The following is a 24,385-nucleotide window of genomic DNA, read 5'->3' as shown; positions in this document are numbered from 1 at the left end:
TACTTCTACTCTCAGCAGCTGTCATTCCAGTCCCAGAACACTTCTCCTGCTATTAGGGACCATCATTCCACTTTGTGACCTGTCATTCTAAAGCCAATAGACTTCTCTTATGGAACTGGCCATGCTCCATGCAACCAGAAGTCAGCTAAGTGTTGAAGGGACAACCTTGACTGAGCAAGGCCAGAAAGGGAGAGGGAAACAAAGCTTCATGCTTGTATTTTTCTCATCAAATCCTCACAGTGAACAAGAGCACAGAAAAGGAGCAGGCAAAGGGGGGCAGTGCTGTACAACTGGGCCAGACTTTTCCCAAGGAGAGGCTACCAAGTGGAGGGAAGGAGGGGAAGACAGTGTGTTAGGTAAAGGTAAGTTGTCTGAGAGGTGGACAGGACTGAAGGAAGCAGGAAAAGGGAAGAAGCTATGGGGGCTTTCAGGAAAAGGAATGTGGCAGAGAGGAAAATGAGATTACTCCCACAAGACTTTGTGAGGCCCCTGCTTCTATAATATAATTGCAGTTTTATAAATTTACACACAGACACATATATATGAAATGTTGAAGTAATCTATATTTCTTAAATAAAGAAAGCTGCTTTGCTATTATAATTTTTCTTACAAGATCATTTTTCATCTCCAAAACTTCATGATCAACATTTTTCAGTGTCAGAATGCCTTCTGTTTTCAGAATATTATTTGGGAATAAATATTAATGAAGAAAACAAATTATGTTAAATCAAGTTCTTTGTTCTGTAAAACTCAAATGATTTAATAAAGACAGTTTAAAAAATTCTTTTCACTTATGGAATGCCAGTACATTAAAAAAAATCAGGAGAAACATAATGCAAAGGTTCAGTTAGAACAAATTAACTGATTATCACTTTGCAGAATGAATAACTTAGCCATTTAGGAGCTACAAATCATGCTTGTCTTGCCAAAATCCATTTGAAGTATACAGAGAGAACAGGTATGCAATGGCTTAATTAGTCAAAAGGAACAGCAAGCTGTGCAGTGCTGTAAAAAAAGGAAGGGGAAATGAAAGCCATTCTTCTTGGCTTATTTTCTTCTGTGTCTGCTTTCATATCGTAAACCACTTGGTTACTGTCTCTCTATTTTAGTTATTATTCCAATTCCACTTATGTGCTGTGTTTCTCTACAACAGAAGTGTGGTAAGCAAGATCCAAAATTCCTTAAGACCCCATTAAGAGTCAAGAGAAGGTGCACGGCATGCACACAGAAACCGCCCCCCCCCCCCCCAGCTGGCTGGCATTGCCAGCGATAGGCTGGGGGGACGCTGTTGCCTTACCGGAAGGAGGGAAGGCTGGATCGACGTCCTGGCCATCCGGGAATCTGCTGCTGGGCGTGGAGCCGGAGCTATAAAGTCCTGGCCCCACCCAGTGCTGCACAGATCTTTTTGGTTCTTGGAGTGAGAGCCGCGTCTTGCAGTCGCTTGGCTTGAGTGGGGCTTCAGGGTGGTTGGCAAGGCACAGCGGTCGCGCTTGCGGGCGGTTTACCCGGGCAGTCTTCAGGCTGCTTGGGGAGTGCACCAGGTGCGGCGGCCTGTTTGTGGCGCACGTGGCGGTGGCAAAAGGGCCCGCATTGGGGGGCTTTTCATCAGACAGGCAACGGGGGTGCCGGAGCTGGGGGGCTTTGACAGGTGAGGCGGCAGGAGTGAGGCGCGGTCATGGGATTGACCGGATGGTCCCCCCCTCCAGTTATCCCAGCCTGGCAATTAGTGTGGGAGCGTGTTGTTGAGACCGCATCCCCTTCCTATTCCCCCCTCCATTGGAGTAATATACAAGTGGCTTGGCTAGGAAAGGGCCACACCCCTCCCCCCTTTTTGTCTTTGAAATTATTAGGCCGCTTACTTAGAGGTGGGCCAGGGGGCACTTAGACGGTGTCTGGGGCTCTTGGGATGGCTCCTCGGAAGGGCCAAGTCCTTCGAAGGGGAAGCAGCCAGCCAGGTCTGCAAGGAGGCGGGGCCAACAGCCCAGTCCCTCGGGGGAAGGGGGTCATGAGTCACAGATCAGACAGGCCATTATGGGCCAATTAGAGGCTCTAGAGCAGCAAAGGGATGCTGCAGGGGCGCCCATATGGGAGGGGCACCGCAGGACAACGGGATGCTCATCTCGGTTGACGTTTGAAAAGGAGGTTCTGGCCCGTCTTTCCGTGTTACAGGGCAGAGCTGTCGGTGTGGACATGAGGCATGAGTCGGACGAGGAAGACAATGGTGATACGGGAGAGTTGCACAGTGGAGAGCCCCTAGTTCGTGGGGCATCAGATGAAGTCGGGCAGCTGGCTCCAGCTGTGGCGGTGGCAGTTACCCCTTCGGGGGAAGTGGGTAAGTACTCTCTGCAACACCAGCCTCCAGCGTGACCTTGGGGTCCATGGGGCCCCTCACAATCAACAGTGCCCTCAGTGACGCCGGGAGGGGGAATGGTAGTACCAGGGCTAACAGGGCCTTTGGCATCCCAGGGTTTGGCTGGTCTGTCATGGGCTTGGGGCGCTCCTTTGGTATCACCACAAGGCCAGAGTGGTACAGGTTCCATTCCTTAGGCTTCTTCGCAGGTGGCGGGCGCGGCGTCTTCACAAAGTGCCCCTGGTTCACTGGGCACGCCTGGCGTGCTGCCATGGGGGGGCAACGACAGTTGCCGATACACAGGGGGGGGGGTAGCCTGGTTATCCATGGGGGCTGTGGAGCTACCCCCCGAATCCTTACAGGTCGATATCTTTTCGAGTGCTTCCATATGGTAACACAGCCCTGCCATTAGGGGATCACCGTCAGTGGCTACACGGGACAAGATATTGAGGGGTGAATATGTGGACGTCTTCAGTCTCCTCTTTAGAAAGGATAGAAAGAAGGATAAGGAGGACCTGGACGATAAGGAGAAAGAAAAGCTAAAGTGGAGGAAAGTAGACAGAACTTGGGCCAATTGGCTACCAGGTTTCTTGATCCATGCAGGGGTTATAGCAAGGGCACAGCCATTTTGGGCCGCCGCACCATTTCAGTACTGTGATATAGTGTACTGCGCATACACAGATTTCATCGGGGTGGCTTGGTTGCAGTATGACGAGGCCTTTAGGATGAGGGCCGCGGTCAATCCTGGGTTGCCTTGGGACCAGATCAATCAGCAGCTCTGGCTGCAGTTGATGTCCCTGGCAAAGCCTAATTCAGGAGATAGGGCGGACAGTGGACACTTGGTTCATAAGCAGCTGATTACTGCAAGTGCCCGCAGAACAGCGGGCCAGTCGGTTCAACCTCGGCTGTTGTGCTGGGAATTCACATTCAAGGGTGTGTTCCAGGAAGGCCTGTAAATTTAAGCACCAGTGCCCTGTGTGCGGGGGGGGGGGGGGGTGTCTCACGCCTTTTTGGCCTGTAGTAAATTTTAGCCCAAAGCAGGTGCTAAACGACCCGGTGGAGGGAGCAACCAGCAGCCACTGGGAAAAGGGACCCAGCCCCATTTGTCTGAAGGTACTTAGGCAGTTGCTGGGAGAGTACTCCCTGGTGGCCGATAGGGCCTACTTATTGGACGGTTTTTCTTTTGGGTTTCGGATTCTGTACCAGGGGCCTAGAGTTCCTTGTTTGGCCCCTAATCTCCATTCTGTAGTGGGAATGGAGCATGTGGTAAGGGCCAAAATAGCCAAGGAATGTGCGGAGGGGAGGGTATTGGGTCCCTTTGTTGCTCCGCCATTGCCTACCTTAAGGGTATCCCCCTTGGGGGTGGTGCCTAAAAAGGAGCCAGGGGAATACTGTTTGATACATCATTTGTCCTACCCCAGGGGCAGATCAGTGAACGATTCCATTCCTGAAGTTCTCTGTTCGGTCAGGTACACTTCATTTGACCAGGCTGTCAAAGTGGTTCGGGGTTGCGGTGTGGGGGCTGAAATGGCGAAATGTGACATTAAGTCAGCATTTCGCCTTTTACAGTACACCCAGAGGATTTTGATTTGTTGGGCTTTACTTTTGATGGAAAATACTATATGGACAGGGAATTGCCTATGGGATGCTCTGTGTCCTGTGCCGCTTTTGAGCATTTTAGTTCCTTTATGGAATGGGCGCTTCGGGCCAGGTCGGTGTTAAGTGATACCGTTCACTACCTGGATGACTACCTTTCCGTTGGCCTGGCAGGGTCTGGACAATGTGCCAGGTTGTTGCGGGCATTTGAGGACCTAGCCCGAGAGCTCGGGGTGCCATTGGCACATGAAAAGACTGAGGGCCCTAGTTCGGTGCTCAACTTTTTAGGCATTGAGTTGGACACCACTCAGCAAGCTTCACGGCTGCCTATGGATAAGGTTGTGGGTCTTAGAGAGCTACTGGCTTCTCTTAAGAAGCAGCGCAGGGTGTCACTGCTTGAGCTACAGCAGGTTGTGGGGCATCTCAACTTTGCGTGCAAAGTTGTGGCCTAGGAGAGGGCCTTCTTGAGGCGGCTATGTAATGCCATGAGGCCCTTGCGGCTCCCACACCATAGAGTTCAAGTGACCATGGGTATGTGGAAGGATCTTGAGGTGTGAGAGGAGTTTCTGGAATCATTCAATGGAATTTCATTTTGGTGGGAGGATTTATAGATTGAAGCGGAACTCCAGATATCATTTGACGCTATGGGCGCCACCGGATGGAGTATATTTTCGGGGACACTGGTGCATGGAGCAGTGGCCCACAGGGTGGTTGGCCAGCGGGCTCTGCTGTGACCTCACCTTTTTGGAGTTCTTTCCCATTGTAGTAGCTGTTTGGCTTTGCGGGGAGCAGCTGACCAACCATACAGTTCATTTTTGGTGTGATAACATAGCGGTTGTACATGTTATCAACTCCTTGTCATCCAAATCAGCATTGGTTATGAATTTGGTGCGAGCATTTACATTGCGATGCCTCCGGTTGAAATTTTATTTCTTGCATGGCATGTTCCAGGAGTGTGCAATGGGGTGGCGGACACTATCTCACCAACAGATCAAGCGTTTTCGCCAACTTGTTCCGGAGGTGCAGCCAGTTCCGGAGGTGCAGCCAGCTCGAATGCCTCAGGAACTTTGGCAGCTTGGGAAGCCGAAGCCGGTAGGGCAATTCAATTAGCCTTGGCACCGATTACTCGAAAAGCCTATGAAAGGGCAGTCCTGCAGTTTCGGGTATTTAGGAGCAAGGCTGGGCTTCCGGATCGCTGGCCTGTCCCTGTGGTACACATCATGCAATTTTGCATTCACCAAAGGGATAGAGGGTTAAGGCTGAAGTCAATTAAAGGTCAATTGGCTGCATTTGCCTTTAGCAGCAAAGCGCAGGGTCTTCCTGAGGGCACAGGCAATTTTAGAGTCAGGAAGATGCTGGAAGGTTGGGCAAGGGAATGTGGGCCGCGGGCGGATGCCCGACAGCCCATATCCCCATCAGAACTGAAGGGGTTGTATAAGGTTTGGCCTGGCGTATGTTCATCTTCCTTTGAGGCCTCCTTGTTTCATGCGGCCTCTCTGGTTGTCTTGTTTGGTGCACTTCGGATCAGTGAGTTGGTGGTGCAATCAAAAAAGGATAATTCTGACCGGGCTCTGCATGCCAGTGACGTTAAATTTGAGGGGGGGCTGGTCCGGCTTATGGTCCGGCGGTCCAAAACAGACCAGCACCAGAGGGGCATGGTTGTTATGATTGGCCAATGTGGGTTGACAGAGTTGTGCCCAGTCAGGGCTTTGGAGCAATATATACCGCTCAGGGGGGAGGGGGATGGCTCCTTGTTTCGCCATAGTGATGGTTCCCCCCTTACAAAATATCAATTCTGGACGGTGACTGGTAGGGCATTGGCGGAGCTGGGTTTAGGGGGTACCAAATTGGGAACACATTCGTTTCAAATTGGAGCCGCTTCTATGGCAGCAGCAATGGGTTAGAACCCCACCCCCCGCTGTAATCCAGCAGCTGGGTCGGTGGCGGTCAGCTGCCTACAAATCGTATGTGCACCCTTTGGTCTTTCAATTAGGTGTATGGGGGCAGGTTAGCAGTTATGTTGCCCGTTGGCATGTTTTTCTGGGTTTGTGACTGTTTTCTGTTTTTCAGGTGCTGTGGCTCGTAGGGGGAGGCATCAGATCCTCATCTGCGGGCACAGTATGGTGTTCTGAGCTGCCCACCAGGCCAGGAGATCGCCAGTTGGCACCCAGCTGGGGCTCAGCGAGAGGGCAATGGTGGAGTGGTTGGGTCGCCGTGGCCTGTGCTGGCCAGGGACCATGCCACTGTTGTTTCGTGGGAGGAGGGTGCCTCCTCCACACATCCTGGTCATCCACTTGGGTGGGAATGACCTGGATTTGATGAAGGGGAAGGCCCTTTCATTGCAGGCGCAAGAGGATCTTCAGGCCATTAAATGAAGATGGCCAGGAGTTATTCTGGTATGGTCAGCAATTTTGCCACGCAGGGTCTGGCAGTCCGCCTTGTCCCTTGGGGGGATAGAGCGAGCCAGACGTAAAGCCAATCGGGCCTTACAGAAAGCCATGGAAGGGGGCTTCGGGATATTCCTTCCCCATCCAGCCATACGAGTCGATAATGCCGACTTGTATAGGCCGGATGGGGTTCATTTATCAGAGTTGGGTAACCGGACCTTTTTGGACGAACTAAGGCAGGGGTTGCGGTCGGCTCTGGGCTGTCTGGTGGGCGCAGATTCCTAAGCAGAGGCTTGGCATTGGTGGTGGCAGGATGAGGTATGGGCCACAGTGTTTTTTGGGGAGCACCTATGGCTCAGCACCTGTTGGTGCAGGTGGTCTGTATGAACTGCAGATGGGCTTTACGGCTCAATGCTGGGAGTGCAGATCACGACAAAGCCTCAGTGGGGAGGATCTTTCCAGTGCGATCGATGCCGGCCTAGGTGGAGGTGGAGTTTGGGCCTGGCTGCTCAGCACCAGTTGGAATATATTGGGCTCGTGCTGGGGCAGGATGGCTCGCCCTTTCAGGACAAGGCGGGGTCATGGGGCTGACCCCAGGGCTTGTCTTGTTAGGCCATACCCTTGCTAGTTTAGTTAGTTCAAGTTGTTTAAATAAAGCGGCCCTGTTTATCCAACATACTGTGTCAGCCTCTTCATTCCGACTGGGGGGCAACCAATGAAAACTCAGACTGGGATCTAAAAAAAAAGCAACTTTGGCTCACTCAGGGGCTTTTGTGCCCAAATGGGATTTTTGTTGTTTTTCAAATAGTAGATTCAATCCCCCTATACTACAATACAATCAGTTCCACAATGACTTCCATTTTTCAAAACAATTTGCTGAGTGGCATTGGGGACTACTGTACAAAACCACTTTGGGCAAATGAAACTAGTTGATTGGTTATTTGGCTTCTGGCTTGCCATAAATTGGAAGTTCTAGAGCTGCCATCTCTGGAAGTACATCAACATGCCTGCGGTCACACTGAAACCTTGGTGCAATCCGGCTGTGCCTCTATTTGCAGTGGTTTAAATAATTGCAGGAAGTTTTGATCAGACATCCCATCCTGAATTGGCTTCACCATGCACTCATCCCATGGTAAATCATTCAGAGTGTTGTGGCATCCTGACACCAATTGCTTGAGTAGTTACAGGATATGGAGCAGAGGTCCATCAGTGGCTATTAGCCACAGTGTGTGTATATATATAATTTTTTTTTTTGCCACTGTGTGACACAGAGTGTTGGACTGGATGGGCCATTGGCCTGATCTAACATGGCTTCTCTTATGTTCTTGCTCCTGAGCAGCTGGCTGCAAGCATTACCCTTAAGCATATGGCTATAAAAACCAGCCAAAAGAGGCTGTTAGAAGTGGAACTCTGACTCTGTGATCACTGCCTCAACCCTGTGACTCTTCAGACCATTTTCTGACTCTGCCTTCATCTTGCTCCTGAATCTGTTTGTAACTGTCAAATTCTCAGACCTTGCTGTGTGGACTGACCCTCAGACTAGACTCCTGATGGCCCTTGATTCTGTACATAACCTTGGAGCGGACTTTGACTATACTTCTTGAGTTGGTGCCCTGGCTTTACTTGTTCTGTTCTCTGACAGCATGCCCTACAGCATTCCTGGCCTGGCTTGTGACAAGTATTGGGTTTGGGGCTCTAACACTGTTCAAATTGTGCAGGGGGTTGGACTAGATGACCCTAGAGGTCCCTTCCAACTCTATGATTCTAAATCACTTGCTGCCACCAAGCATTCATATCTTACTATATATATATATATATATATATATATATATATATATATATATATATATATATATATATATATATATATATATATATATATATATATATATATTTAGACTGAAGCATCAAATTATATGTGTGTGCTTTTTTACCCTTAGATATGCGGTTGACAGGGTTAATCAAAACCTCTATTATTTATAAGAACAAAACACTGAGGAAAATAAAGCCTAAGAAACAAGATTTAACTTCCATTGAACTGATGTCCTGTACCTACAACTGAGATCCTTTGGTTAAAAATTTTCTATTTTCAAGCTGTTCTAAGCAGCTCTTTTGTACAGTTCCTCCTAGAAAAAGCTTTTTCATTTCAGGCTGTCAGCTTCTCTGCTAGTAACCCCTCACTGTGCGTTTCAGCTGCTGTTTTTTCCCTCAACATCTGTTCTTATTGGTTGCTCTTAGAGAGATGTGGAGTCCAGCCTGTCAATCAATAGGCATCTGTATGCTATTAGCTTCCTGTGGTTCCCATCTGCAGATGGCTAGCCCATGGATTGGGGCCACATGGAGGCTAAACAGATGTTTCTGAAAACTTGGGGGGGTCCTCCCAAGCGTGCAGAAAAATCTGAAATATTTAAATTTTCCCCAATTTAAATTTGGGGAATCCCCCAAAACAATTTTGGGCCCAGTTTCTGTGGTGGCACAATCTTGGAGCCACTGGGGGCTTGAAGAGGCTCCCAGACACCGCCACAGTGAGGCCTGGACATGCCGGCTCAGCAGTGTGTGTGTGGGAAGATGGGATCCCCCTCCCTGAGTTTCACATCCCCCTCTACATTCTCAGTATTTTTTTGTTCTTTGAAGCAAATTTAACTCAAAGGAGCAGAAGGTATCATTGGAGCACTTTAAAAAATCCATAGCTTGGCAGGGAGAAGATGAATATTACTGGAATGTTAAAGGATGTAAAAAGTTGTTTTCAGTGAAAAAAAATTGAAGACCTCCTGCTTCTTAGAGAGGCAATCTGAATAAACATTGCCCTGGAATCAAGGTGCCTTCTCTCAGTACTGTAACAGGCCAGAGTCAAACATGTTTGAAAATTCATAGTTATCCCAGCCAGTATTGTTTGATGAATTTCTACTAGTATCCATCCCAGAGTTGTCATTAATTCATATATTGCATCAAGACTACATAGCTCTTTTCCTGTTTTGTCCTGTGTTTAGTAATTACTGATTTCCCATAGGCTTGCTAACTGGCAAATGGCTTTGAAATCCATTGAAATGCACTGTTGTCAAATGTAACACCATGTAGACACTTCTGAACCATGGCCCCCAAGCATGCAAGCATTTTGGTGCCCTGAAGCCCCATTTGAACTCTTGTGAATATCAGCATTCATTCTACATGTTTTGGCCCACTAAATGGCCTGGGTAACACACCTGGAGCATTGCTTGTACCTGTATTTATTTTATTTTAGTTACTTCATTTGTCCCTTGCCTTTCTCCCCAGTGGGGACCTACAACCAGCTAATTCTCTGAGAGCAGCTAAGGAAGCCTAACTGCAGTAACTGTCTGCCAGAGAAATTTGATTGGTGGAAAATTACATGAGGGCTTTCTTGGCAGCTAACTCCTTGTGTCTAGGTATGCCATTCCGCCTTTGTGAAAATGGTTCCATTTGCCACAACATGTTCATTGATTGACATATACAAGATACTTTGTGGTGTTCTTTTCATGCAGCCTATCACAACAGATGCAACTCACAAAATGTACATGACATTGAATGCTGGTTTCATGTGGTTAATTTTTCCTTCTGACCATGCGCACAATAGAGGGTGATTGTACTCCTACCATTTTTAGTGCGCAACAGCAGACATTCAGTAAGAGAGAGAGAAAAAAATCTTTTATTAGAAATTCTTATTGTAGTAGGTGCAGTGAGGGAGTGGCTTAGGTTTGCCAATCTTCAAGGGGGCCTGGAGGCCTCCCAAAGTTACAACAGACCTGTAGACTACAGATATTTTCCCTGAAGAAAATGGCTGCTCTCAAAGGTGGCCTCTATGGTATTATATCCCACTGAGTTCCCTCCCCTCCACAAACTCCATGCTCCCCAAGTTCCACCTCCAAATATCCAGAAATTTCCCAGCTTTGATTTTGCAACCCTGGTGACTCCTAAATGTGACTTTCTGCTCAGCACTTTTATCAATTTCTTAATCTTTGAAATCATTATGTATGATATGTCCTGCATCCTGTAATGATTCTAAAAGGTATAGTCTGAGGAAAGGGTTAACCTCTGTGATTGACTGTGTCAGACAATGGAATATAACTGTGATGAAATGCTTAGCCTTACTGACTCCATCTTCTAACCCATGCTACTAACCCTGGGAACAGCCTTGCATATCAAAGTAGAGGCCCAGAATGTTACTAACAGTTAGTGTGAACATTCCTCCAGGGATGGCAGTTCAGCCATCCCTGTGAAGCGGCAATAACAATGAGATAAGAAGGAATGACCGTGTGAAACCTTGCACCTCGAACCAGTAATGTTTAGAAATGTGGGTTTTTGCAGAGCAACCTTTGATGTAGAATTCTTTAAGACATGCTCTAGTATGCAACACTGTATCAGTTCCAATCTTTCTTCGTTCAGATGCTATGGACTCTCAAATAAAGCCTAAACTTTTTATCAACTCAAGGTCTGGTTGATTTGAAGTTCCACTGTCTGACAGACAGAGCAGAGGGGGAGATATGGAATCAAGGGGAAAGAATTCTATACTGCCAAGATAGGCAGTGGTTGTGTTAAGAAATCAGTTCCTAGTATTCAATGTCTTAAATATTTCTGTTGGTCATCCACTTGTTCTAAGTGTGGTGAGAATTTGTGCCTGTTAAAGTGTGCTTTGGCAGAAGCCAATTATCTCATTATGTACAAAGTTAATCAGTCTCACCTGTACCATTAACGACAGTAGATCATCTAGACCTAAGCTCTGACAGCTTAGTGAATGATCTAACAGCCCTAATTAGATCCTGTTTGGGATCAGCTGTCAAATTAAGCTTGTTAATGGCAACAACCAGAAGCTATACAAAAGAAGGAGCTTCTTTATCATCTGGATGATGAGATGGAGCTATGTTCAACTGCATTGAAGTGTGCCTGACCAGGGAGCATCCAAAGAGCTGAGATGTAGGGTAAGCAGCCAGGAGATAACTGTACAGTTAAGTGTAGTAGTTTGGTTAGCTGCCAATAGTCTTTTGTTTCTGTGTGCTCCTCTTCTATGTGCACTGTTAAATCTTGTATTTGTTTTATGTTCTTCTATGTTTTATCCCTTTCCCTCTGAAAATAAAACCAATTTTTTTTGTAAAACCTAACTCAGTGTCCTGCAGACCAGTAACCATTTAAAGCCCACCAAACCGTAAGAACCCTTATGGCAAAAAGTTCAAACTATAGAGTTATTTTCTGTTCTCTCCTTCCCCTCCTCTCCAAGGTTTGAGGGGACACGGCCCAACCCCCCTCAATCTGTTGGTTGGGGAAAAAAAGGAGGGATGGATTATGAACTCTGAGAAAGAGGAAGGCCCATAACAGATTGGAAATAACATGAAAACATCAGCCTACTGTTCTCAATTATAAAGTCTGTCATTTATATTCAACTAAAGTATCAATAGAAACTATACACTTTCACCTTGTTCTCTATAAAGTTGTGCTATTTGTTTGAATTTCCCTCTATTGAATATCTCTGTCCAGAACGACGAAATGCTACTAAAACCATCTGATACTACCTAGTGAACCAGTGCCTAAAATGAAAAAGGGTCAAAGGACCATAAGAAATATCAGCAAATGTTACCCACCCACTCCAATCCCTCCTTGCTCTACACCAGTATTCTCCTTATTCCAAGCTATTACTCCCTCTGGATTCATTTTTCCAAATGCATCTTCATTTTCCTGATTTCATTCCTACTCTGTGCAGTAAATGACTTCAGGATTTATGGATACCAATGTTCAGTGGAGCCTTTAATTTAAATCTTCTGAAATCACACACAGATATGTGTTCCTCTGGAGAAAATAGTTACTTTGTAGGATGGACTCCATGACATTCTATCCTTGTTGAGATCCCTCACCTGCCCTGCCCAGACTCCCCCTTCAGATCTCCAGGAATTCCCCTACAACTCTAACAGGATTACTGACCTTGAATAATCTGACCTAATTTTTGCAACTTATTCCCAACCTTTTTAGCCCATATCCCATATCTCAGAATAGATTTTACAGTTATACACAGACGTAAACAGTAGAAAAAGACAATATAATAGGAGCAATACATATTATTGAGTTTTGCAAATGGTTGGAAGAAGGAGACAGAATATTGTGCGGATCCAAGGCTCCAAATGGATACTGATTAATCTGTTTTTAGGGCAACCATTGTCATCTTAGATGCCTGCTTGTTCCCCTGTGTACAAGGTGTATATCTGTAAAATATCACAGAAAAATTACTTCTCCAGTGTTTTCTACTCACTAGGGATCAGGCCTTGTTGTAGGTGATGCCCCTGGAACTCCGTACTGGCTCAAATAAGTGGGCAGCTAGACATGCTAGACAATATGAAAACATAAAAGAGAGAGAAAAAAACCTTTATATAGTTTTGTTTTTCTTTAAACTGTGGTTCAAAGGTCTTTGAATTCATCTAGCCTTTTCTTACACAGTGTGGGTGATAAAAGAGCATTTATGCAAGCAATTCTCAATCTGATGTTCACTCAGAAATCAAAAGACTACGTTCTAAGTATGTCTGTGGATTTTCCCCTCTTTGATTTGTAGGAAGCTGCCACCAGCAGTGTAGTTTTTAAATTAAAGGAGCAATCACCAGAGGTCTACCTTCATCTAGATTGTTCAAAGCGCAACTAAACACATTTGTAGACAACAAATATGAACTGCCTGAAGTAACTAGAAGAAACGGGAGTCCTTGATCTATTCTATAACATGGGCTATACCATTGCTTTGTTGTACAGTCTAGGTAACATATATTTTAAATCAAAGCAAATGGCAACAATGGCATTTCATAAACCAAAATGCTGAAAATTCATTTTGAAATCATATTCAGGAAAATACCTTCCACCTTTCTTTCTTGCCTTTTTCTTCTTTTCCATATACAACATAATATCTCTTGGAATAATTAGGATAAAGTAATGAATCAAAAGTTATCTGAAATTAGGGGTGCTCAAATTCCTGCCTGATTGGCTCACATGCTGTTTGTCTGATGCAAACAGTGACCTGATTTTTCAATAGATGAGTCTAAGCAATAAATCTGGTTATTGGTGTTCAAAAGGTTACTTCACTGTATTCCTTTCAGAACGATACAGGATAACTGACTTTTTACACATGTAGGTTCTCACAATGTGAACACCTATCAAACAGAGCTTCAGACCTCTAATCTTGTTGTGTTTTAGCCTTCCCCAAACAAAGTGATTGGGGAGAATGAGTTAAAAATCCACTATCTATAATGGGCTTCTAATCCACCCCTTCAAAGCTCTGTATTTTGGGGAAACTGGGTAAAGGATGTTCAGTATCTAGATGATTTTAAATGGTTCTTATGAATTTGAAAGATTTTTATTCTGAAACAAAGACATGGCAAGGACTTAATTCCACATTGCTTTTGTGGGCTCTGAGGCTCCAGGGATGGGGGTGGGCTCTGGTGTGGGCAGTTGGATGCTCCCTCTTCTGGGTATGGGTCATGTCAGGGGGTTGGCAGGTGGGCAGTACCGGGGGGGGGGCTTACCTGCCTGCCCCTCCACTACTTAAGTCAATGATGCCTGATCCTCAGCCTTGGATCACTGCAGCTTTTTCAGTCCACCCTTCCCCTATGATACAGTTGTTATGGGATAGAGATTCCTGTGTTTTGTGATTGCTACAGCTCTGGGTAGTTTGGATATGGGATGGATCCTTTTGGTTAGGGAGGTGGTGCATGTGTTTCTGCATCCTGTGGTTCAGAGGACTCCCTTGGGAAGGGCTAAATCAGTGACATAGCCAGTTTTGGGGCTATCAGTGGAGCTCTTAACACCAGATGGTGAGGGAGCCATGCAGCGGCCAGCACCCACAGGGCTCTCTTCCTGGTAGCATCCCAGCAGGTTGGCTGGAGGTGTGAAGGTTCATCAGACAACAAACAGATTGCCTGATTCAGGATCTTTCCCTAAGCTGTGCCAGTGCTCCTGCAGTGTAATCAACAAAAGCTGTGGCTGTTTTATTTCTCCAAATCCATGTGCTATGGTTCATTACATCATCAGCACTCATTAGTGCCCCTGAGCCCACAAACAGAACAGTCAGGGTAGAGGGTCCCTTGTCCCCCATTCCTGTTGCCCACCACTGCTCTGAGTGGCGGTGGCAGGAAAATAAAAACACAAAAAACTGCTGTGCCTTTATCATTTCCAGGGTAGCTCTGGGAATAGCCAGAAACTATGTGGTTATGTCATTTTGTTTTCTTTTTTTTAACCAGAATGTATCCCATATCCTGACCCACAAACCTCCCACAAGTTGCCAGGCACTGTTAAGCAACCTTAATTGTAGCTCATATCTTGGTCTACAGACAGCACTATAAATACCATGGATCCTCATAAATCCTCATGATTTATACATGGGATTGCCTAAAACACATTGAAAGGCTGGGTTCAGACTGGCAGCTTGAGGCAGCAGCCTCCATCCTGGAAGAAATCTGGCAGAGGGAAAAAGGCCCTGGGGGGTGGTTATGGACTGCTGCTGGGACAGGGACGGACTGCACTTGCTCTGGGGGAGTGGTCAGACTGCTCAAGTGCTTGAATAGCACTTCCCAGGTGTTTCCTGACTGTTTTGAAGGCTGGGAAACATGGCAGGGAAGTGCTGTGGAGCTTTTTAAGCTGCTTCAATAACACTGGAGGAGGGGGTGAGTATGGGAGCAGGACGGTTGCCAGATGTGCGTGTCAGAATGTTCTTTTTTAATCCATCTGGGGGCCATTCCTGTGTCACCTCTTTCTCTTGTGATGTAGAATGTGTAACAATGCTTAGTCTGCTGCATGACCAGAAGTTAACCTGCTTGGCCTCCTAGGAGATGGGAGATAGCTTGGTACCAAGGTTGTTGCTCACTCCCTTGGATGTTTAGGTGAAAGCTATGTAGTGAATTTGTGTGAAGAACTTGTAGCCACTAAATTTGAACTGTATTCGCGCCCTAAGTTCAGGTGGGCTTTTAATGATCACTGCAAGGGTATATAATCTGAACCTTTACCATTGTGTATTACTTTCAACTCTGCTTGGCAACAAGTCAGTGTCTGTGTATCCAGATCCTTACAATAAATCCATGGAGAGTCACCTTTATTGAAGGAATATTGGGAACTTGACAGACAGTGGATTAGAAACCATCTCCCCCTGTTTGCAACACCTGTATCTATTGCTAAGGTAATATTTCAGCTCTTCCTCCCAGGATGAGAAGCTTTTAGTGTCTTAGAGCTAAACAGGGGCTGTCCTTCCTCCAGTGGTAGAAAGCAGGTGCTTGGACTGAGTTACAGTAGGTATGAAATCTGCTCAAGTGTACTTTTTTTTAAATGGCGAGGGCACTGATTTTATATCTCATAATAGTGTTTGGAGGACATAAAAAAATATTTCAAGCAAAATATGAAACATAGAATGTCAAGGAAAAGGTAAGTGATTAGCATTCCCAAATAGAGATACAGTCCTCTAAGCTGACTTCAGTGGTTTTAGAACTGTGCAATGCTAAAATTGCACTGTAACAGCACAAAGAAAGGTAGGTCTACTCAGAATCCTACTGAAGTGTGTCAATGTGGCTTACTCACATGAATGTGGTCTTAGGGTGGCACTGCCCTTTGCCAAGCTGCTTCAATGGCTAGCATAGGATAGCTGTGCAAAGCAACCATATATTAATCAAAATGAGTAGCAGCATTTGTCTGTAGCAGTAGAAAAGAACAAGAGTCCTGTAGTACCTTGAAGACTAACAAAATTTGTGGCAAGATATGAGCTTTTGTGAGTCACTGCTAATTCTATAGATACATTCTAGCTCTATCCAAAGAACTGAGCAGTGACTCATGAAAGCTCATACCCTACCACAACTTTTATTAGTATTTAAGCATACATTATTCATCTATGCATGTTTTTGATTGTGATACAATATTTTGTTTCTCTGATATTGGTTAATTTGTAGTTCTAAAGTTACAGAGACTTAGTCATGTGTTTTGCAAGACCAGCTAATTTCTTCAACACCAAGTAAACTGGAGTTGGGACTTAAAGGATAATGATATTTCTTCACTCCAGTGAATGGTCTGAAAGGATACAAATACAAAAAAGAACATGTACCACACAAATCTGGCCTTGCAGAAAACCAAGAGTTTACACTATCTTTACTTGTGGCAAACATCAAAGAACTAAGTGTTCAAATACAAGCAAATTTTCTAATATTAGTGAAGACAAATTTTGCTTAAATAGCACGTCTGCCAAGTATTACCAGTGCTAAAAAAAAAAAAAAAGTGAAGGTAGCCCCCTGTGCAAGCACCAGTTGTTTCTGACTCTGGGGTGACATCATATCACAACATTTTCACAGCAGACTTTTTTACAGGGTGGTTTGCCATTGCCTTCCCCAGTCATCTACATTTCCCCCCCCCCCCCCCCACCAGCAAGCTGGGTACTCATTTTACCGACCTCGGAAGGATGGAAGGCTGAGTCAACCTTGAGCCAGCTACTTGAACCCAACTTCTTCCAGGATCAAACTCAGGTAGTGAGCAGAGAGCTCAGACTGAAGTACTGCAACTTTACCACTCTGCGCCATGGGGTGCCTTATTACCAGTGCTACACAGTGTTTTCTACTTAGACTAGCAGCAGCTCTCTAGTGTCTAAGGCAGGAAAGGGCCTGCTTCACTGGTTAACTGAAGATTCTGGAACTTAATTTCTGCATGCTAAATACATGCTCTGCCCAATGAGCCACAACCTATTCTGGGTGATAAGCCATTTGGTAGCAGGATCCTAGGATGCATTCAGTGCCTAGGGTGGTGCAGCAGCTTCCAGATGGTACACAGGCCTTTCTTGTGCTCACTTATTTTGCGGTCTGGCTACACAATTAATTCATCAACATTTCAATACTCTATAATAGAGTTGTTTTCAAACTGTTGTTTATAATTTCCCCCCTTAAAATATTATTACCTATTATAAAACTTTGAGGACAGAAAAAGCCAGAAGTCCAAATAAATGAACAAATAGCTACATTATTTTAAATAAGTAAATGCAACAAGGTCAAATTTTCATCATCCCCATACAGCATAATCAAGTTCTTACAATGATGTCTCTGGGCAGCTCATTTATCCTGATAGGAATCAGGACAACAAGCTTAATAAAACATATTCCTGAGAGAAGAAGAATTATTAGGAGCTATCTGTGGTAAACTGAGAGACCAAAAAAGGTGAAGGGGAAATGTCACTTGGTGGGTAAAGACAAACTGAATTAATAAATATGCATTCCAGAAAAAGCCAAGGCACAAACTGTATGTTTTGTTTTTAATACCCATAAGCCCGTAGATTCTATGGAAATATTTGCCTTTCAAAAATAAATAAATAAATAAATGCTATAATCTTTGAAAAATATAATTGAGACTATGACAATACTCTGAACATTTTTGGTTATATGACCCACTGAAAATAGAATTTTAACAGTGCTCTCATTATGGGCGTAAAGGTAGGGAATTTTTAGTGAAATTTCCTGGTCCCAAGATCCGACCCCTCAATATTAGCCTTTCCCTTCGTCATCATAATCCACACCTCTCAGCTTTGTTCCTATATGGAATATCTGACAAAACTGAAACCAGGTCTTAAAAATGTCTTCAATACCTGTATAAAACTGCATGGAGAACTTAGTTCCTCACAGTGCATTCCTAAAGTTATGTACATAAGAGCTGTTGAGTCACAACTGACTTGTGGTGACCCTAGCAAAGAGCTTTCAAGGCAAGGAAGAAGCAGAAGCGTTTTGCCATTGCCTTCCTCTGCTTCCTTGGTGGTCTTTCTTCCAAGCACTGAGCTAGCTTAGCTTCTGAGATCTGACAAAAATCAGGCTATACCATGCTGTCTTTCTTCATCCTAAGTTACAAACTTCTAAACCCACTGATTTCAGTGGACTTAAAAGTTTTAACAGTGCTTAGAGACTGTGCTGTCAGATATGTGATGTCAGCATTTAGGCTTTATGGATAATATCCACTTTTTCATTTGTGCCTGGATTAGCATGTGCCTGGAAACAACCTGGGAAATCAATGAAGTTCTTAAAGCACAGGGACACAAGGATCACATATCTTTACTTTGTTCCTCAACCTCTAGCAGTCATTTCCAATCATGGGGACTACGTAGCCCAGTAGCTATGTAGGTCCAAGGCTGTGTGCTGGTTATCCAAGATGGCAACGGAGTAGCAACATGCTGGAGAGGCTCCACTTTATTTTCTATTTTACAGCTGCTCTGATATATTTTATCTGTTTTACAGACAGAAATAAACTTTGGACAAGGCTGTAAAACAACTGGACTAATTTAATTGTCCTGAGAGGTTTTTCCCTTTTTCTCTCTACACCAACCTACAGGGAAAGTATCTAAGGAGGAAGGAATCACTCCAGAGACTTCTCCAAATATAGATAAGTGCATTTGTTTATCTAAACTATTTTAAACCAACTGCTAGGAGATGGAAGGAGTTGAGGAAGAGTCCTCCTAGTAACAATGTTTTTAACTGAATGTTATGAGCTCTATTTTTTAAGACAGAGGCCAATTAGGTGACTCCTGCACCTGAGACTAAATGCCGGTTCTCTATGCCTGACTCGACGCCAGCTGTATTGCTATTACTATTTGACTGAAGTAGTAAAGATTTTGATTTTACACTGGTTTGATTTAACGCTGGTTATCTGTGGCACTAATTTTGTTGTTTCACAGTTTTGTTTTCCTGGCCTTGAGACTGAAAACTGAATTGAGAGCCAAAACTGGTCAGCAGTTCACCAGGACCGTTTGTGGAGACTTGTAGCATTGAAAGGGCAGCTGTTGTAAGAGCTCTCTCAGCCCCACCTACCTCACAGGGTGTCTGTTGTGTGTGTGGGGGGGAAGGTAAAGGAGATTGTGATCACTCTAAGACTCTGAGATTGAGTATAGGACGGGATATAAATCCAATATAATCATCATCATAAGCTCTATTATGGGGGGAAAAACGACCTTACCCATTTGGGAAGGAAGGCATCCCCAGGCAAGAAAGCAAATGAGACTGGAGGACTTCTTTCCCCCCTAATAGGTTTACCTGCCTTGCTCAAGAGGAGGACTCCACCCATTCCTCTGAACAGACTCTGATCTCAATAAACAGCACAGTGATTCACAATCTTCACTCAACCCCATCAGCAGGTCAGCTTGGTAAAGCTGAGGAACTGAGCCTATTAGCAGCACAGACGAACTTAATTGCTGAGTCAGTAAAAAAACTGATAAGCTCGACATAACAGCTTACTTCTCAGGAAGTGAATTGAATAACCCTCCTGGGATTATGACTGAATGCCTCTAAGTCAGAATCCCCCCTAAGCGTAACGATACCACAGCTCCAAGGAGCCTCGGTCAGCCTTGGATAGTCGGGTCTGCTCCTCCTTGGGGGCTCAGGGCCCCGTGCGGAGAGCCCTTGGGAACCAGAGCACGTCCAGAAGGGGGTTGCCTCTTGCCCATAGCTCACCACACGTTCATGGGGAACCCGGTGCTAAATCATTCGTAGATGACCTGGTTCTTGATTGGGGTTTCATACATAGCAGAGCAGCTCCCTTGCTGTGATCTATTGAAAGTCAACCCTTGACACAAAGCAAAATAACAATAATAACAATAAAAAAGAAATGAATAATAGTAATAATAAAAAAAGAAATGAATGAGCCACCGGATGGCTCCTTTAATCATCAAGGGAACCTAAGAAGCTGAAGGGAAAATGACTGTGAGAGAACCTTGGACTCCAAGTTAAAACCTAAAGGGACTATTGCACCTCCTCCTAACAGGATGCCAGAGAGGGTTTCACTAATCTATGATCCAAATTGTGTGGTTATAAATGTTTTTCCTTACCAAAGGAGATATATAAACTGGTCTACTAGGTGGCATGCTAGGAAGCATCTAACTTTTCCCCTTAAAACCAGACCATCTTCTACTGACCTTATTAAGGTTGAATGAATTCCAGGCCCACTATGCTACGAATGTTTCCTACTGCTATTTCACTCTAACCAACTACCTGCTAATGTGCTGGCACATTGTATTGAGTATGCTAAATTTGGGATTAAGTTTCAAAAATATTTTAGAGACCATGCTGTTCAACAATTAGTAGTCCCAAACTTTTGCCCACTGAAAGGGAAGATAGGTAATACAATGAATAAACAGAGGAAGCAGAGTAGATTGAAACGTTCAGAATAATCCAATTCATCAATGTTAATAGATCTTAATTCTCCCGTAAAAGTGCATCCTCCTGTTGGAACTGAGAAACTTCAGCCCCCTATGATGTCTGAAACGTTGTCTAGTCCAGGGTCTGAACCAATGGCTATTACAGCCTGTGACAGACTCAGGAACTTAGCCTGAATGCTGGGGAACAGGCTTACAGCTATTGGCTGGAGCCAGTCAGGAGTTCTATGTGTGTGTGGAAGGAGTGATTGTAAGTTTGTTGTTTTTATTTTTTATTTTTTTTATTTATTTGTGATTTATATCCCGCCCTTCACACTAGGTGGCTTTTATAATTTTAAGTAGCCAAAGCCAGGGCTAAATAACTGAGCTATATAGCATTCTGAGTGCCCAGAAAGCATAGCCTGCCTGAAGTAAAATCTAGTAGGATTCTGAAGCCTGTCTGCCTGTTTGTTATGTTAAAGATCTTCTGCCAAAGTTGTTATATTTTACCTCAGCCTGCCCAATCTCTGTGAAGTAGTTCATTATTTGCCAGCGTTCTGCTGTGAACTGATTCTTTGTTATTGATTAGTTATAATCAATATTATTTTTGATCCCTCTCCCTTGCCTTTCGTTATCTAATAAATATTTTTGTGGGTTTTGAATTTTACACACTTTGGCTAATAGCCACTGATGGACCTCTGTTAGAGAATTATCAGAGTATAGTTATCGGAAGCTGCTGCTGGGGAAGCATATAGTACGAACAGAAGAGCACACACAGTTAGCAGACAGAGGCAAACTCTGGTTTCAGTGAATATATTTAACAGAACAGTGTCCAATACTCGAAATCTTAGCCATGCCAGGGTCAATCATACAGTTCAGTCAAAGATAGCAGTAATTACAGAGAATGGTCCAAATACAGATTCCTAGGTCAATTCATGGTTTCACCAAACAGACGAACAGCATGCTATGCAGAACTCACAATCCTAACCAGTCTGCAGAACAACTTGCTGTCCTCACTTTATATGCATGTCAATCATGCAACCTGTCCAGAGATTGCATCAGCCTCTGTCTCAGCATGTTGCATAAGCATAGGTGATGTCATCTCCCCCACAACAGTAATCAGTTGCACCTGGTGTGTGCCTAAGCAGTGCACTCACAGACACCTAAATGACTAGTGCTAAAAATGTGTTCAGTTTCTCCCATATAGGAACTGATCCCTGACCACCTCTGCTCCATATTTTTATCTAACCCCCTCTTGAAGCTGTCTATGCTTGTAGCTGCCACCACCTCCTGTGGCAGTGAATTCTACATGTTAATCACCCTTTGGGTGAAGAAGGACTTCCTTTTATCTGTTCTAACCCAACTGCTCAGCAATTTCATTGAATGCCCACGAGTTCTTGTATTGTGAGAAAGGGAGAAAAGTACTTTTTTCTCTACTTTCTCCAGCCCATGCATAATCTTGTAAACCTCTATCATGTCACCCCACAGTTGACGTTTCTCCAAGCTAAAGAGCCCCAAGCATTTTAACCTTTCTTCATAGGGAAAGCGTTCCAACCCTTTAATCATTCTAGTTGCCTTTTTCTGGAATTTTTCCAATGCTATAATATCCTTTCCCTATAATATCCCCAAGCCATTTAATTTCCCCCCCCCTGCCTGTGGTTCAAACAGTGACAGTAAATGAGAGCTGGAGACTTTCAGCTCTGGGACTATCTTCAATTCAAGCAGGCCTCCAATTTCCAAAGAAGGTTGACTTTATTGATAGACAGGAAAGAGTAGCAGATCAATTTTGTGTCAGATCTGGTGCACTTGGGGAATGGCCAGATCTTTATACTCTTCTTCTTCTTTTTTTTTTAAATTAAAAATAAACTTTATTTAATCAAAATGCATCATGACAAATGAATAAAGATTAACAAAAGGTAATTAGTAAGATATGCAAATAAACAAAGTAAAATGAGCATCTCAACATAGAGCAAATAAACAAATTTGCAAATATGATAACCTTGAGTGATAATAAAAATAGTGTTAACATAGACCAAGATGCACCAGTGGTCAAAATGAGATAACGTAGGGCATAAAATATGCCAGAAATAACCATATACTCAATAGTGGGGATACCTGAGACAAAAGAAAAAGAAGAGGAAGGAATACATTATTAAGAAAGACATGTAGAAAAAAAAGATAAATTAAATTAAATTAAAAATGTAGCCAAGTGATATGTCCGGTTTGAAGGGAGAAGTTCATGCTGTGACATAAAGTCCAATACAGGAATCCATGTAGAAACAAATCTGTCATGGGGGCCGTTGGAACCAGAGTTAGCATGATCCATGATTGTTGTAATTGCATTTTGAAAATTGAAGAAGAATTTGTAGCAGAGTTCCAAATTTTTTGCCATGAGGTAGAATGAATATTTCTATTAAGATCTTCTTCCCAAGCCTTCTGAAAGTATAATGAAGAAGAGTCTGATTCAATCAAGATTTTATATAAGTTTGTTAAAAGACCCTTGATAGGTGTAGATGTTACCAGAAGTGTTTCAAATTTTGTGTTAAACCTGCAAAAAGTTCCTAAACTTGAGAGCTGCTCAATAATATTTTTCAATTGTAGATAACGAAACCAAGGGATATTCTTATCTAGCAATCTGTCAAAATGAGATTTTGCTCTCAATCTACCGTTAAGTGTGAGGTCTATTAACTGATTAATGCCCGCTTGTGACCAGTCCTCAAAGGCACCAGGAACCATACCAGGCAAGAACCAAGATTGATTTGTAAATGAAGATTGGAAGTGCCCGTGAGAGTCTTTATATTCTTACGGCCATTATTGAGCTTGCCAAATGTAACAGCAGAAAGCCTGTGCAAAAGAATACAAATTAGTTCACACCAAACTCTCTCCCCTCCCAGACAATGAGCAGTTCAAGCTGGCTCTGGAAGGTGATAAGGTGGCCTTGAGATGTTGGCTCCAATCTCTTTCACAGGGCAGAAAAGGATACTTAACGAATGTTGCACAGAAACAGGAAAGCAGATACAATCCACTCTCCTCCCAGATTCTCAGAGTACATATGCAATGTAGAACAAGCTAGCATACATAACAAAAACATGTCAAGGGCCCTTGACAGGGTCTGGAGATCACCCCCTTGCAGCAGCTTTGCAATACCAACCATGTAACAGCCTGAGATACAATAATTAAGCATGTACATCTTTTCTGGCATCTTTGGGGATGCATTTTTATTGTTCAGGCTTGCTGAGATTTTTTTTGAAGACATCAAGCATCCTTGTGTTTTCATTTGAGCAATGCCATATTACTGAGATCAGGAAGTTTTTGTTGTTGTTCAGTCACACAGTCAAGTCCGACTCTTTGCAACCCCATGGACAAAGTCACACCAGGCCCTCCTGTCTTCCACCATCCTCCGATGTCTGCTCAAATTTGTGTTAGTTACATCGGTAATGCTGTCTAGCCATCTCATCTTTTGCCGTCCCCGTCTTCATTTGCCTTCTGTCTTTTCCAGCATCAGGGTCTTCTCCAGTGAGTGATCCCTTCTCATTTGGGATACAGGAGTTGGCCTTACAGTGGCTCTCCTCTTTCCATCAGGGTTGGGGACAAAGGGTGGCAATAGGGGAGGAACTGTCTCGACGGCACCCACTTGTGTGTGGTGTCCACAAGGGGCAGTCCTCTCCCCGATGTTATTTAAAATCTACATGTGCCCCCTTGTCCAGAGATTTGGGCTGGGATGTCATCAGTATGCAGATGACACCCAGCTTTATCTGTTGATGGGTGGCCAGTCCAACTCCTCCCCAGAAGACCTGACCATGGCTCAGAACATAAATCTGACGAAGACAGAGATCCTGTACCTAGGTCGTGGTGGACTAGGAACTGAGGTCTACCTTTGATGGGGCGCGACTTACACCAGCACCCAAGGTTAAAAGCCTAGGGGTGCTCCTGAATC

The sequence above is a fragment of the Heteronotia binoei genome, unplaced genomic scaffold, assembly GCF_032191835.1.
Source record: "Heteronotia binoei isolate CCM8104 ecotype False Entrance Well unplaced genomic scaffold, APGP_CSIRO_Hbin_v1 ptg000314l, whole genome shotgun sequence".
Classification (NCBI taxonomy): domain Eukaryota; kingdom Metazoa; phylum Chordata; class Lepidosauria; order Squamata; family Gekkonidae; genus Heteronotia; species Heteronotia binoei.
This window is presented reverse-complemented; position numbering follows the sequence as displayed.